Raw genomic sequence first — 15,962 nt, 5'->3', positions numbered from 1 at the left:
CGAAGCAAAGGGCCTGGAATGATTGTGATTGTCTGATCGGAGCTTTTTCTGGCAAACACTTTGAACATGTCCTTTCCTATTACAGAAAAAGCAAATAGCTTGGCGTGACGGGCAATGTTCACGCGAATGTCTAGTAGCACACCGCGGGCATGATTTCACTGCATTTGTGTGCTGGCGCGGCACACCTGGCTTAGCGCGCGGCGGCAGCTGTGCGGACATATGCGAGGGCAGTTGACCGGGCCGCGGAGCGCGAGCGCGCCCGGCGGGCCGGTTAATGTTACACACTGCTGGCGAAGTTTCAAAAGATTCCTGAGCACAGTCAAGTGTGTCTTGTCTATCCAATATGTCTATCACTTGTTGAAGGGAGGGATTAACTAGTTTCAAAATTTGCTCCCGTATGCGAACATCAGAAACGTTCTGTGCAATTGCATCACGCACCATTGTATCTGAATAAGAAAGACCACAGTCACATTCAAAGGCACAGTCCCTAGTGAGTCCTTGCAATGTTGCTACCCACTCCCTATTAGTTTGACCGGCCGTACGTTTTGTACGAAAAAACGTATACCGTTTGGCAACCACATTAACTGTTTCTTTGAAATAGACATCTAATGCAGACAAAATTTCCTCGTAGGACAGAGTTGCTACGTCTCGTCGGGGAAACAATTTCACTATCACACGGTAGGTGGACACACCGACACAAGAAAGCAAAAACGGCTGCCGCTCATTACCTTGAATTCTGTAGGCAGCGAGGTGGAAGGCGAACTGGCGGGACCACTCATGCCAGGTCTCTTGGTTGGGGTCGTAGTGCCTAAAAGGCGGGGCAACGGCAGGTTGTGGCTGCAGTAGCGGTGAAGCGGCGGCGGCCGCATCGGTGTGCAGCGCACGTTGACCCTGGACGAGCTGTCCAAGGGCATCCAATAACGCCTGCGTCTGCTGATTCTGCAAGCGATAAAATTCGGACAGTACATCTGGCGAAGCCATGACACAAATAAATTAGGGCAAAGCAAAACACAAGATCCTTTGTAGACTCGTCGCCAATGAAGTGGACTGACAAGGCAGCCAGTCCACAGTGACGGGTAGCCGATAGAAAGGCACGCGTACACACTCACGCCGACGGGCGTCAATTCTGGAACAGGATAACTATTGAATGGTAGCAAGAAAAGTACGTAGCTGCTTTATACTTAACTTTATTATTTGATGACTGCAGCATTCTTCTTGAGACATTTATACTATAACTCTCAAAGTAGGTAAGACTAATGGCGCCTTGCTAGGTCGTAGCCATGGACTTATCAGACGGCTATTCTAACTGGCTCTCGGCAAATGAGAGGAAGGCTTCGTCCGTATGGTCGCTAGCAATCTCCTCGTACAACTGGGGCGAGTGCTATATCGGCTCTCGAGACCTGCCTTGTGGTGGCGCTAGGTCTGCGATCACACAGTGGCGACACGCGGGTCCGACACGTACTAAATGGACCGCGGCCGATTTAAGCTACCACCTAGCAAGTGTGGTGTCTGGTGGTGACACCACACTTATTGTGCAGTGTGAAAGGACAGAGTTATAGTTAAACGCCTGCAAGGGAATTTTTGAGCGGCATTGCGGTGGACTGGTTATCTGACTGGTGTACCATGCCAATAGCTAGACTAGGGGCGAATAGGAGTCCTCGACTTCATCAAGGTGTAGGGAGAGTTTGATTGGCGAAGGTCAATCCAGATAGAACGAGAGTTATCTTATTTGTCAGCAGCGAGCAGCACAGACAGCAGTCATCGCAGCTTACGGTATTGTGCGCTACAGCTATTGCGAGCCCCACATTTCCTCCACAACAGTACACTTCACAGTATTTCACACATGACAGCCTCGACCGTACCTAGCAACATTCTAACAGGTAATTATTCAAGTTGAGTAGGCACGGCTCTCAGCCATTCTGCCAAGTCAGTAACAATCTTAAACCTTGTATAGAAATTTCGTTAGCGAATCCTGTACTTAAGAGGTAACTTCACATTCCGAAAAGAACCCTGAAATAACTTGTTCAGTTCATAACTAAAAGTGCCATTGTGATTTCTCAGAATTTTTGCAAAAAAAAAAATAATAATTTTCGTTAGTGTCATGTTTTTCTTAGGCTAACTAGCACTACTCCAGTTCCCTAGTATCCCACCAGTTATGTAAGAAATTTTGTGAATTTTAGTGTCATTTCCTTACAGCAGACGACTCCAGAAGATATTTATTGCTGAAAAGTTTTTCAGGCATTTCTCTTTAGAACGTTAGGAGCGTCTGTCTGACTTCTGCAGTAGTGTGGGGGTGGAAATTGCATCTTGCAAGAGCCACAGGGTAAAGGGTACATCTCAGATTAATCCGTTGCGCAGAATGACAGAATAGCACCCACACGCTCACACCACAGGTCCCACGGAAGCGCAGGAGAATGTCTCCCACAGCGTAATGCTGCTGCCACCAGCCTGCGTCCGTGGGGCGCTGCACGTTTCGAGCCGCCGTTCACTTCGATGACGGCGTTTGTGGAGACGACCATCGACTTAGTGTAGCAATAATTTGATTGACTGACCGACTGTCGAATCCCAATGGTTCGCGCGCCCTTTGCAATCGTAACTGACGATGTTGGGTCAACATGCAAACACGCAGGTGTGGTCTGCTACGGAGCTGCATGTTCACCAATGTACGATGAACGGTGTGCTCCGAAACAAATGTGCGGCACCAGAATTATGCTCTTTCGGTAGAGATGCCACAAATCACCGTCTATACCGCTCTACAGAGCAGACAAGCCTCCGAACCGCACGTTTTGCGAAGGGTCGTGGGCGTCCAACCATTTAGCGCTTAGTGGTAGTTTTCCTGACCTCCTTGTGAAGAGGTCATTATTTTGCGATAGATATAAATATTTATCTTGTTTTTCTCCCGTCTATTCATACATCTTAGATGTTGTAGCGCATTTTTCTTTTGTCCTGTATTATAGAGATAAAAGTTGTTTTCTAGATGTAATATGTAACTGGAAATTATTTCTTTTTTGTAAGTAGGTAAATATGTTTTTGAGTTTACTGATTATAGAAAGCTTTAATTTTTTTGTTTATCGTTTACTGTGATAAGTTTGGTAGAAAATAGATGTGTAAAGATATATGTAATTTACTTTGATGTTGAATAAACTGTGGGCGAGAGTATTGAGAGACAGAGCAATATCGATAGTCGATCCAACAAAGCGGGGGGTGTGTTGTTGGGTAGCGAGAGAGGCGGACACATGTTCTACTGTGGGAGTCGTGACTTTTAAGGGGTGCTGAAGATTGAGTTTAGTGGCAAATCGATGTATGTTTTTAATGACTGTTTTATACCAGGACGTGATTTGATAATAGTGAGTGTAGAAACTGGGCGAAGTAAATACTGAGACTGTGCCGTGAGACGAAGTAACTATGACAATGCAACCGAGAATGGACGGTATTGCAGCTCTGTGTCTGTGAATTGAACTGCGCTTGTATTTTGACTGTGTTTTCGTACACTCAAGAACTGTGAACTTACGTATTTATTCGCGTTTCGATGAACTATCGGACGCCTATAATCAGTAACAGTTGTTCTGAACTTACGCGAACTGTCTATTGTGTGTGAGTGCATTCCCGCCCAGGACGCGTTTTCGCGATCGCGGCGCTCCATTAAAACGAATTGACTTTCTACAGAATTCGCGGTCGGCAAGTTTTATAAACTGTGTGTGGCATAAGTAAACTTAAATTGTGTGCGCCAGAAACATTAAAACTGTGCACACACGTAAATCTGTAACAACAATTACATCGACCAGTCTGTGGCCTGTGAAACGCTACTGTAATCAGATTTGCAGCTTAGTGAATACCACCGCCCGCCCGATTACGAGGAAAACATCATCAGCTGCAATCACACGACCGTGGGAGCAGATGTCAGCGTTTCACCAGGACCAGGCGGCTGCCGTCGATATCGCCACCATCGTCACAACACACAAGATAAGATTAAAAAGCAGCGCTCTCCTGTCAGACTCAAAATTATTGCACACAATTTTAATTTGTAATTTCTTTTCCTTTTGGCTGACATTCACATAACATTTGTCTTGTTTAGAATAAAAGTGTACTCCAGGAGTGGTGTGTTCTATGTACACATTGTTGACTTTCATTAGCAATAGCCATTTCCCTTTTAATTATTTTCATTTTTTTTTACATTTTAAATCCGCTGCCGCTGCAAGTGTATTTTTTTATAACTTTTGGAGGGCATGTGTCTAAATGCGTGTGCTGTAACATTTACCAGAAGTATAGTAATACTTTGCTACCTGGACAAGGGCCTCCGCCATTAATTTCTTAAAAGTCGACCAATGACAGTGAAGCTCGCTTGCTATTGGTGCTAACATTCTATAGTGTGTAATTCAAAGGTGGGTAGCTGTCAAATCACACGGGTTGTGATTACTTTGAATGAGAGTCGTGTAAAATTGTGGGTTCATCACTCAACTTTGGTATTCTTTTGTTTCTTGATGTTACAAGCAATTTTTTTTTGTCAATGTCCTTAAATCTTATTTAATATGGTTATTCTTTGCTAAACTGGGATAAATGCTCGGTCAGATATTGTGTTGGGAAGTAAAATTTGGAGAAACGTCTATTTAGATACGACTTGATTTTGACTGCATTAGTTAACACGGTACTTTTCGGGTATTGTGGCGATACTTAGTGACAGCGTAGAATCGCGGTCGTTGCTTCCTACATCTCTCCGTAGATGCTCGCGACAGTAGCACGTGAACATTTGACCAGCTTCGCCGTTTCGAAGATACTTGTTCACAGGTCTGTGTAATCATAATATCCCCTTTCTCACGTCGCTTGTCTCAGTGGAGTTCCGCATTTGCAGCCCATCTTCCCTAGGTTGATCCCCCGTTCGCGTCTGCTCCACTTACATACATCAGTTACCGTGTCACGTGCCCGCAACGCCATTAGGTGGCATCCAACGTCGCCATAGGCAGTGGTCATAATGTTTTGGCTGATCAGTGTACTTGATGAAAATAAAAATGGTTGGCTACAGAGAGGGAAAAACTACTTTTGGCTTACTACCTGCAGAGACATTTGGAGAAAAGAGAACCACTTGTATGAATATCAAGAGCTCAGATGGAAACCCAGTTCTAAGCAACGAAGGGAAAGCAGAAAGGTGAAGGAGTACATAGAGGGTCTATACAAGGGCGATGTACTCGAGGACAATATTATGGAAATGGAAGAGGATGTAGATGAAGATGAAATGGGAGATATGATACTGCGTGAAGAGTTTGACAGAGCACTGAAAGATCTGAGTCGAAACAAGGCCCTGGGAGCAGACAACATTCCATTAGAACCACTGACGGCCTTGGGAGAGCCAGTCCTGACAAAACTCTACCATCTGGTGAGCAAGATATATGTGACAGGCGAAATACCCTCAGACTTCAAGAAGAATATAATAATTCCAATCCCAAAGAAAACAGGTGTTGACAGATGTGAAGATTACCGAACTATCAGTTTAATAAGTCACAGCTGCAAAATACTAACGCGAATTCTTTACAGATGAATGGAAGAACTGGCAGAGGTCGACCTCGGCGAGGATCAGTTTGGATTCTGTAGAAATGTTGGAACACGTGACGCAATACCGACCTTACGACTTATCTTAGGAGAAATATTAAGGAAAGGCAAACCTACGTTTCTAGCATTTGTAGACGTAGAGAAAGCTTTTGACAATGTTGACTGGAATGCTCTCTTTCAAATTCTACAGGTGGCGGGGGTAAAATACAGGGACCAAAAGGCTATTAATAATTTGTGCAGAAACAAGATGGCAGTTGTAAGAGTCGAGGGACATGAAGGGGAAGCAGTGGTTGGGAAGGGAGTGAGGCAGGGTTGTAGCCTCTCCCCGATGTCATTCGATCTGTATATTGAGCAAGCTGTAAAGGAAACAAAAGAAAAATTTGGAGTGAGTATTAAAATCCATGGAGAAGTAATAAAAACTTTGAGGTTTGCCGATGAAATTGTAATTCTGTCAGAGACAGTGAAGGACTTGGAAGAGCAGTTGAACGGAATGGATAGTGTCTTGAAGGGAGGATGTAAGATGAACATCAACAAAAGCAAAACTAGGATAATGGAATGTAGTCGAATTAAGTCGGGTGATGGTGAGGGAATTAGATTAGGAAATGAGACACTTAAAGTAGTAAAGGAGTGTTGCTATTTGGGGAGCAAAGTAACTGATGATGGTCGAAGTAGAGAGGATATAAAATGTAGACTGGCAATGGGAAGGAAAGCGTTTCTGAAGAAGAGAAATTTGTTAACATCGAGTATAGATTTAAGTGTCAGGAAGTCATTTCTGAAAGTATTTGTATGGAGTGTAGCCACGTATGGAAGTGAAACATGGACGATAAATAGTTTGGACAAGAAGAGAATAGAAGCTTTCGAAATGTGGCGCTACAGAAGAATGCTGAAGATTAGATGGGTACATCACATAACTAATGAGGAGGTATTGAATAGGATTGGGGAGAAGAGAAGTTTGTGGCACAACTTGGCTAGAAGAAGGGATCGGTTGGTAGGATATGTTCTGAGGCATCAAGGGATCACCAATTTAGTACTGGAGGGCAGCGTGGAGGGTAAAAATCGTAGAGGGAGACCAAGAGATGAATACATTAAGCAGATTCAGAAGGATGTAGGCTGCAGTTGGGAGATGAAGCTTGCACAGGATAGAGTAGCATGCAGAGCTGCATCAAACCAGTCTCAAGACTGAAGACCACAACAACAACCACCTCTAGAAGAAATGATGAAAGCTGTTAATAGGCTGTGTAATTCAAGGAGGCACAAAAGTTCTGTCAGCAGCAAAACAATACAGCATCCCTAGACAGACTGTTGAAAGGTTACTTATCCCCATAGAGCAACAGTAAAGAAGGTACAGTAGTTGGAAATGTACCAAAAAATACTGATAATGACACCGACAAGACAGATACAACAGACACCAATAACACAGGCACTACTCCAGTTTTAACTCTGCCTGTGATTAGTAACTGTTTAAATAGCTCAATATACTTCTAATCACTGAAGGAATTTCCGCCTTTTCCAAAAGCAACTACAGCAGCTCTATTATGGAAGAAAAAGAGGAGGATCAAGAATTTTTAACGGACAGCTCGGAGAAGCAGGAGTTTCTAGCACGTGAAAATGGGAAGAAAACAAACTGGTCAAACTCTCAACATGAAACAACCAACGCGCCCGTTTCTAAATGTGTCAGAAGGCAACTTCAGCCATAGAGGAACTCAAGAAGGCTCTGCTATTCTTCTGACCGGTAACAGTGACGATAATTTGAGTTTTCGCGACTAACAAGTAAGAAGAACTGAACATCGAAGGTGAGCTCCAAAAGAAAGAACTAAGTTATTGTAAAAGTGGCAATCATTTCGTAGCATATGTCAGATCAGTTAATACAAATGAAACTACTGCAATTGTGATTTATCTGCAGAAGTCACGAAACTTTGACAGACAATTTTCGCTTGCTGCAGACCCAGAAGGATGCAGAAGCACATGAAATTAGCTTCACAGAAATTATTTGTAGACTACCAAAGACTTCCAAAGTCAGTGACACTAAGGAAACTGTAGTAATGCTTGTATTTCTTATTGACATGGATACTTACTACGCCCACTGATTCCATTATGTGCAAATTCAATGTATCACGTAATGTTTATCAACAAAAGTAAATGTTCCTAGTGTGTCTGTGGATTTTGCTTCTGTTGCTCACTGTGGCCCACGCCAACACTCAGGGTATGCCGTGATGTGGGTAGAGAGGGTGTTTCCGCATCACTTTGCAATCAGTAATTCCATTTGTAAAGTTTTTGTCAGAACAAAACGTATGAATTAATATAGCTACTAGACGGTATGGGCTTCCTAAATGGCCCGAAATAATCCACAAATATCATCAAATTTCCTCACAAAATATTCTGAAACAAAACATGTGCCCACTCTGTCGCAGTCTCCCCTATTGAATTAGACAGTGTGTCAGTATTTATTTCTGTTTCCCTTTTTGAACCTTATCTTTTTCTACTTTGTATAGTCAAGATCAACTGATCTTCCTCCACCATTTCCCTTACCGTCCGAATCCCTGTAATAAAGCCCAACGCCCCCGTCTCGATGCGAAACTGGAGACCTAATGTCGGCGTCTGGATCAGACCAGCGTCCCGGCTACAGTTTAGTGTTGGATAGGACTGAGTATGGTCTGCTAAGCTTAGCACCAACATCCAACAACTTATCGCTTTTTTTAACCTCTTTCCCATCCACGTTTACTATTAATTTTCAAGGTTGCTACGAACTCGTGTCCTCTTTAAAGTACTTTAAAGAGGAAGCGTCTTACGTGTATGTAACAGTCTAAGCCACTAGCAGTTATGGATTGACGAGTATCGAAGTCGACCATAAGCAGTCACCGTCAAAATACACTGAAGAGCCAAAGAAATTGTTACACCTGCCCAATATCATGTAGGGCCCCGTGAGCGCGCAGAAGTGCCGCAACACGACGTGGCACGGACTCGACGAATGTCTGAAAGTAGTGCTGGATGGAACTGACACCATGAATCCTGCAGGGCTGTTCATAAATCCATAAAAGTTCGAGGAGGCGCAGATCTCTTCTGAACACTACCTTGCAAGGCATCATAGGTATGCTCAGTAATGTTCATGTCTGGGGCCAGTTGAAGTGTTTAAACTCAGGAGATTGTTCCTAGAGCCACTCTGTAGCAATTCTGGACGTGTGGGGTGTCGCATTATCCTGCTGGGATAGCCCAAGTCCGTCGGAATGCACAACGGACATGAATGGATGCGGGTGATCAGGTAGGATGCTTACTGAGACCTTTCAGAGTCCCATCTAGTTGTATCAGGGGTCCCACATGACTCCAACTGCGCACGCCCCGCACCATTACAGAGCCTCCACCAGCTTGAACAGTCCCCTGCTGACATGCAGAGTCCATGGATTCATAAGCTTGTATCCATACCCGTACACGACCATTCGCTGGATACAATTTGAAACGAGACTCGTCCGACCAGGCAACATGTTTCCAGTCATCAACCGTCCAATGTCGGCGTTGACGGACCCAGGGGAGGCGTAAAGCTTTCTGTCGTGCAGTCATCAAGGGTACGCGAGTGGACATTCGGCTGCAAAAGTCCATATCGATGATGTTTCATTGAATGATTCGCACGCTGACACATGTTGATGGCCCCACATTGAAATCTGCAGCAGTTTACAGAAGGGTCGTACTTCTGTCACGATGGACGATTCTCTCCAGTCGTAGCTGGTCCCATTATTGCAGGATCTTTCTCCGACCGCAGCGATGTCGGAGATTTGGTGTTTTACTGGATTCCTGATGTTCATGGAACAGTGGTGAAATGGTCGTACGGGAAAGTGTCCACTTCATCACTAAGTCGGAGATGCTGTGTCCCATCACTCGTGCGCTAACTATGACACCACGTTCAAATTCACTTAAATCTTGATGACCTACCATAGTAGCAACAATAACCGCTCTAACAACTGCGCCCGACACTTGTTGTTTTATATAGGCGTTGCCGACCGCAGCTCCGTATTCTGCCTGTTTACATCTCTTTGTTTTTGAATATGCATGCCTACACCAGTTTCTCTGGCGCTTCAGAGTAATTGGCTGTTTCACTGTTGCTGATTTGGTATAGAGTACCATACGTAGTGCAACTGCTTTAGCATCTCTGTTTATGCTTGCAGAGAACATCAGGTACTTTGTCTCAGCTGTCTACTCGGAATACGTAGAGACGCACAAAGCAGAGAAAAAAGTACAATGCAGTAACAAGTACGTCTTCCAGAAAATGTTTGGCGCTGAGTGTAGGGTGGCAGACCGATCAGTGTGAGAAACGTACTGTAAATATAATTAACGTTATCCATAGCAAACTAATAAAGCATGGTAACATACGTGTACCTAATCTTGTCTTAGTGAGAATGGCAGTATGTCCAAATACAGGTTCGATTATCTAATGATTTTCTTCATAATGGGTGAAACGACAGTAACTGGATAAAGGTGGAGGTGTAAACGTACTGGATGGAGAGAGCTAATACTACCGACTTACAAGGGGAGGCCACGACGTTTGGAAGGCAGATTTACTGCGAAGTTCGTCCACTCCTAGTACTCCATGAGGACAACAACATGTGTAAGCAGTAGCGCGTACTTCTCAAGCATTACTGAGAAAATCGCAAGATAATTTCGGTAGTGAAATATGTGCCTGTGCGTGGCCGTTATTATCACAAAGCGGCGGTCGTTATTAACACGAAGGGGTGGCAGCTAAGTGGTTAGCGTCCAAGCCCCGTAATCGTAGGTAGTTGGTCGCTGGATCGAGTCCTGTTCGTGACGTTTTTTCTTTTCTTTCCAACACAGTCATATTCTTTACTATTTATATTACAGTTGATATAACGGGAAAATACGTGTAATCAGAAGAACTTTTATTACATTTACAATGTTATTTGGCAGTATACAAAGTTTTATTATCACAGGTAATACAATATTCATAACTACGATGGAACGTATACAGTACAAAGAGAAAAGGTATATCCAGAAAGGAAAAGACGGACAGCGACAGCTTGAAGGAAGTGTTTAAGTGGATCGGGTGATACTGGAGAGTGTCATGGAGAAGAATCATGAGTCCTCCATGGGCTGGAGTGCCTTCAACAGAGGGGAGATCAAATTGGACAGACTGAAAATGGGGGAGAACAAAGCGGTCATGGGGACGCAGCTTTGTTTCCTGAAGACAGAAGATGACCGACGAGTAGGATCGTATGAGGATCGACAATTCATCCCGATTGGCTCGAATGCCGCGGATATTCCAGTGGATAACGGACATAGGGTGAATAGAAAATGGAGGAATGTGACCAAGGTTGCCGTCAACTCAACGACTGCTCAGAGCTTGTTACCGACAGCATGGAATGGCATTCAGCCGAAGCCAGAAGATCCTGATTCATAGGTTGTTCAGGAGCAGCTCCTGCCAGCAGCGATCGGCCGGTTGATCGGCCGCCAGCAGTGTGCCTCGGCGACACAGAAGACGGCCGCGGGCGATTTCCGCCAGGAGGTGCTGTAGATGGGACACGCCTTGTCAGAGAAGGAGATGAACTGGGTTTCTTTGTAGCCTTCTTGGAATTATGATGTTTAGATGAAGGAGGAACCGATGGTTGTGAATTTGGGGTACGTAAAAAATCTTCACGAGTACGCTCTTTTTTCGAAGTCTTGGTGTCTGACTTTGGGGCTCGAGATTTAGCAGAACCCGACGAAGGGTGAGCCAGAGAGTGGGCAGGCGAAAGTGGTGAGGTTGAACGAGCTATCTTTGCGCTGGCGGATCCGACGACCGTGGCACTAAAGGTGAGGTCGCTAGTCTGCGTGGCCGCCTCCTTTGTTGGACGAGGAGAAGCAAGGACAGTGCTGTATTTTCCTGTCTGAGGCACGGTGGGCTGTCGACTGCCGAATAATTTTCGAGCAGCAAAGGTCGACACCTTTTCCTTCACTCTGATTTCCTGTATGAGCTTTTCGTCTTTAAAAATGTGGCAATCTCGAGAGGGAGCAACGTGGTCACCCATACAATTGATGCAGCGAGGGGATGGAGATGGACAAGCACCCTCATGGGCATCCGTGCCACACGTAACACATTTGGCCGGATTGGAACAGGACTGGCTGGTGTGATTGAACCGCTGACACCGATAGCAACGCGTAGGGTTTGGGACGTAAGGGCGAACGGAAATTATCTCATAGCCTGCTTTGATTTTCGATGGGAGTTGAACTTTGTCAAATGTCAAGAAGGCAGTGCGGGTTGGAATGATGTTCGTGTCAACCCTTTTCATGACTATGAACAGCCGTTACGCCCTGGTCAGACAGGTAGTGCTGAATTTCTTCGTCAGATGATCCATCGAGGGAGCGTGTATAAACGACTCCACGCGAGGAATTTAAAGTACGGTGCGGTTCCACCCAGACAGAGAAGGTGTGGAGAAGTGAAGTACGCAGCAATTTTTGTGCCTGGAGGGCACTGACTGTTTCTAACAACAAGGTGACATTCCGTAATCTGGAACAAGACTTTACACGACCTGCAATTGCGTCGACAACTTTCTGAATAATGAAAGGGTTGACCGTGGAGAAGTCGTGACCTTCACCAGACCGAGAAACAACAAGGAACTGTGGCAACGATGGAAGAACTGTCTGTGGCTGAGACTCAGTGAACTTACGCTTGTGAGCAGACATAGTGGAAGGTGAGGAAACCATTTCGGAAGAATCCCCCATGATTACCGGCGTCTCCGATGGAGCGCTCCTCCCTTGTGGGGGCCCTCTCTGAGGGCACTCCCGCCTTAGGTGATTTTTCACACCTCAGGTCACACCTCCCGACAAACGGACGGAGGGACCAATCGGCACTTTCGGAAGGTATCAGCTCGGGTAATCACCCCTCCCTGGGCCTGGCCGTTACCAGGGGGTACGTATGTGTCCTACCTGTCTACCCGGGGCAGGGAATTACGCGTTACCCCGTCATCGGCTACGCACGAAAATGCGTGGGTCGGCCTTCAGACACGCACAGGGAGGAAGAAAGAAAAAGGGAATGGGAAAGGAAAGAAGAGAGGTCTCAAACGCCGCAGCGGAGAAAAGGGTAAAGAGTAGAGGCAAGGAAAAGAGAAGGACAAAGGAAGGATGAAGACAGACAAGCAGAGAAGGCGAAGAATGCGTTACATTTACGAGCGTCCGTCTCCGGACGTAGGCACAAACCATACTCCCAGAGGGGGAGAAAGGGAAGGAAAGAGCCAGAGGTGAGGGGTGGGGGGGCGAAGACGGGGGATAGGGAAGGATGCGGAAAAGGAAGGTATGCAGCGTGGATAGGAAGGAGGGCCACATTAGCTCGGTGTCCTGTGCTCGCTACGCACGTATCCACAAAAGAGATGTGGACCCCCTGGGGGGTATCCTGGTCTTGAATGTATTATTCAGCTACTTAAAAATTCCTTAAGAGTGTAAAAACCTTTTCTTCTGGCCATTTTTTGATATTATTTTAAAGGTATTAGGAGATGCAATGTGCCTCCACAGGTGAAGTGTTAAAAAGCTTTATTCTCATATGCTCTTGCCTGCCAGTTGTGTTTTTTAAGTCAAGTTTCAGGCATATCTATCTTTAATGTTTAATGAGTATTATGATTATGAATGGACTCCTTAAGGCTGTAACTGTTAAAATTATTCTTTACATAAAAATGCAGCTTTATATGCTGAGGTGATAGAAGTCATGGGGTAGCTGTATGCAAATACACAGATGTTGGTAGTATCATGTACATAAAGTAGTACATTAGCAGAGCCATCATTTGTACTCATTTTAAAAGGTTTATAATGTGATTATGGCCACACAATGGGAATTAAGAGCCTTTGAATGTGGAATAGTAGTTGGAGCTTGATGCATGGACACTATTTCGGAAATAGTATGGAAATTGAATATTCTGAGACCCACAGTGTCAAGAGTTTGCTGAGAATATCAAATTTCAGGCATTACATCTCACCAAAGAAAATGCAGTGACTGATGGCCTACACTTAATGACAGACCAGCGGCATTTGTATTAAGTTGTCAGTGCTAACAGACAAGCATTACTATATGAAATAACCGTCAATCTTGGATGCACAATGAACATATCCAGTACGGTAGTGCAGCAGAATCTGATATTAATTAGCTATGGTAGAAGACAACTAATGTGAATGCCTTTGCTAACAGCACCACACTGCTTGTGAACCCGAGGCAACTAGGAAAACTGTGACCTGGTCAGATGAGTCCTGATTTTGGATCTTTGTCTACCAGCAACAACAGCACAGAAATGAACATAAAAGAAAGCTTAGCAGTGGGAACGTAATGCACGTACTCCCTCAGGAAGGCATTAAGCTCAAAATCAGTATCAGCAAATACTAAGATGAGAATATGTAACACTGATATGCCCAGCAGCTGTGTAGGGTTCAGAAACCTGGAAAACAACTAAATGGGAAAAGAAGACACTACTAATATCTGAAATAAGAGTAATGAGGAAGACATGGGGGCTGATGTTAGATAAAGGAAAATGGAGAACAATGATGAACGACAAATCTATCTCTTGTAGCAACAACCAACAATCCTATAGAAGGTGAAGAGCGGAAGAATCCAGTGAGCAGGCAACGTAGCCTGTATGTCAGAAGACAGATGAAGAGGGCACTTGAGGGGAAACAATCACCAGGCACTCCAGGAGGCAACCAAGGCTGTGCTGGATGGACGACCTGGTGAATAATGCAGTAGTCTCAGGGACTGAAGACACCTGGAGGAACTGAGTACAGAACAAAGGAATGGAGGCAGTTGGTGGAAGCAACACAGGGCCTGTAAGTGCTGGAGATATATATATGTATGTATGTATGTATTGTATATTAACAGATATGGGACTGTCAGTGCATGTAATTATTTGAAATAAGAGATGCAAGGTATTTTAGTTATGGATACTCCAGACATATCTCCCATATAACAGTGGGAAAAAAGTGCAACAGAAACTCGGCAAGCTTTTCAAAAAGATGTGCAGTTTACTCAACAGATCACGACAATTTATCATATGTGTGTTCTGCATGAATGTTCCACATTATTTCTGGATCCAGATAGAAAACAATGACTATAAGAGATACACACTCATTGTCCACATTCAATATTTGTCTGGAGTGTAGCCTCATACAGAAGTGATACATAAATGACCGACAGGCTAGACAATAGGAGAATAGGCTTTTTAAGTGTGGTTTAGAAAAGACTGCTGAATATTTGATAAGCAGGCTGAGTAACTAATGAAAAGGTACTATGTTGAACTGGGGACAAAAGCTTTGTGGCACAACTTGACTAGAAGACATGTCAGATTGTCAGGACATGCCCTGAGGTGTCATGAATATTGAGTTTGGTAATGAAACGAAGAGTAGAGGTAAAACTGTTGTACAAGGAGACCGATTATTAACAACACTAAGCAGACTCAAATGGATAATAGCAGCAGTAGCAATACAGAGATGAAGACTTGCAAAGGATAGCGCTGATCAGTATCACTCTGGACAACAACAACAACAACAACAACAACAACAGCAACAACAACAAAGAAACAAAATCTACAGCAAACAAAAACATCTTACAGTCTGCGTTATGCCATTACATGACTGGAATGGATGACAATTCAAATTAATTAATAAATGTAGACGTATGAAAAAAGTGTCATATTAAGAACTCTACTATCATATAGAGGAATTAAGGATGACACAGACAACTGATTAAACATTTTGACAAAGAGATTTGGTGATAGTGTGATACTGGACTGCCCCTGAAGTCTTGCTTGTGGTGACAGACCAATATGCAATATAATGCGACATGTAGGTTAGACTGAATGGTAATAATTTTGTTGTGAGTTGGCGAGGTCAACGAACATGAATGTCAAAGGTTCTGGTAACAAACAGGCCTGTTGTGTATCCTAATGTTTATGTTCACACCATATTTGAATCCTCTCTGGCGTGGTTAACTCACTTTTCATCATAAAATCCAAAACTGCAAGGTAAATTCAGAAAATTTGTAACAGGTAATGGAGCCATCTCTGATGGGTATTTTGATCCTAAAGAGAGTGAAGTCATCAAAAATGTCTCCCTCCCCCCCCCCTCTGCTTAAGTGGAACCCTTGGTCATCTAGATATGTATTCTCCTGCACTCTGGAGGAGGAGGAGGAGATTAGTGTTTAACGTCCGGTTGACAACGAGGTCATTAGAGACGGAGCGCAAGCTCGGGTGAGGGAAGGATGGGGAAGGAAATCGGCCGTGCCCTTTCAAAGGAACCATCCCGGCATTTGCCTGAAGCGATTTAGGGAAATCACGGAAAACCTAAATCAGGATGGCCGGAGACGTGATTGAACCGTCGTCCTCCCGAATGCGAGTCCAGTGTGCACTCTGGAGGAATCAATGTTGATAGTAACTTGTGCTTCTACCACCATTTAAAGGAAT

This window comes from Schistocerca americana, chromosome 10 (assembly GCF_021461395.2).
Source record: "Schistocerca americana isolate TAMUIC-IGC-003095 chromosome 10, iqSchAmer2.1, whole genome shotgun sequence".
NCBI lineage: Eukaryota > Metazoa > Arthropoda > Insecta > Orthoptera > Acrididae > Schistocerca > Schistocerca americana.
The sequence above is the reverse complement of the archived record's forward strand: the minus strand, read 5'-3'. Positions refer to the sequence as shown.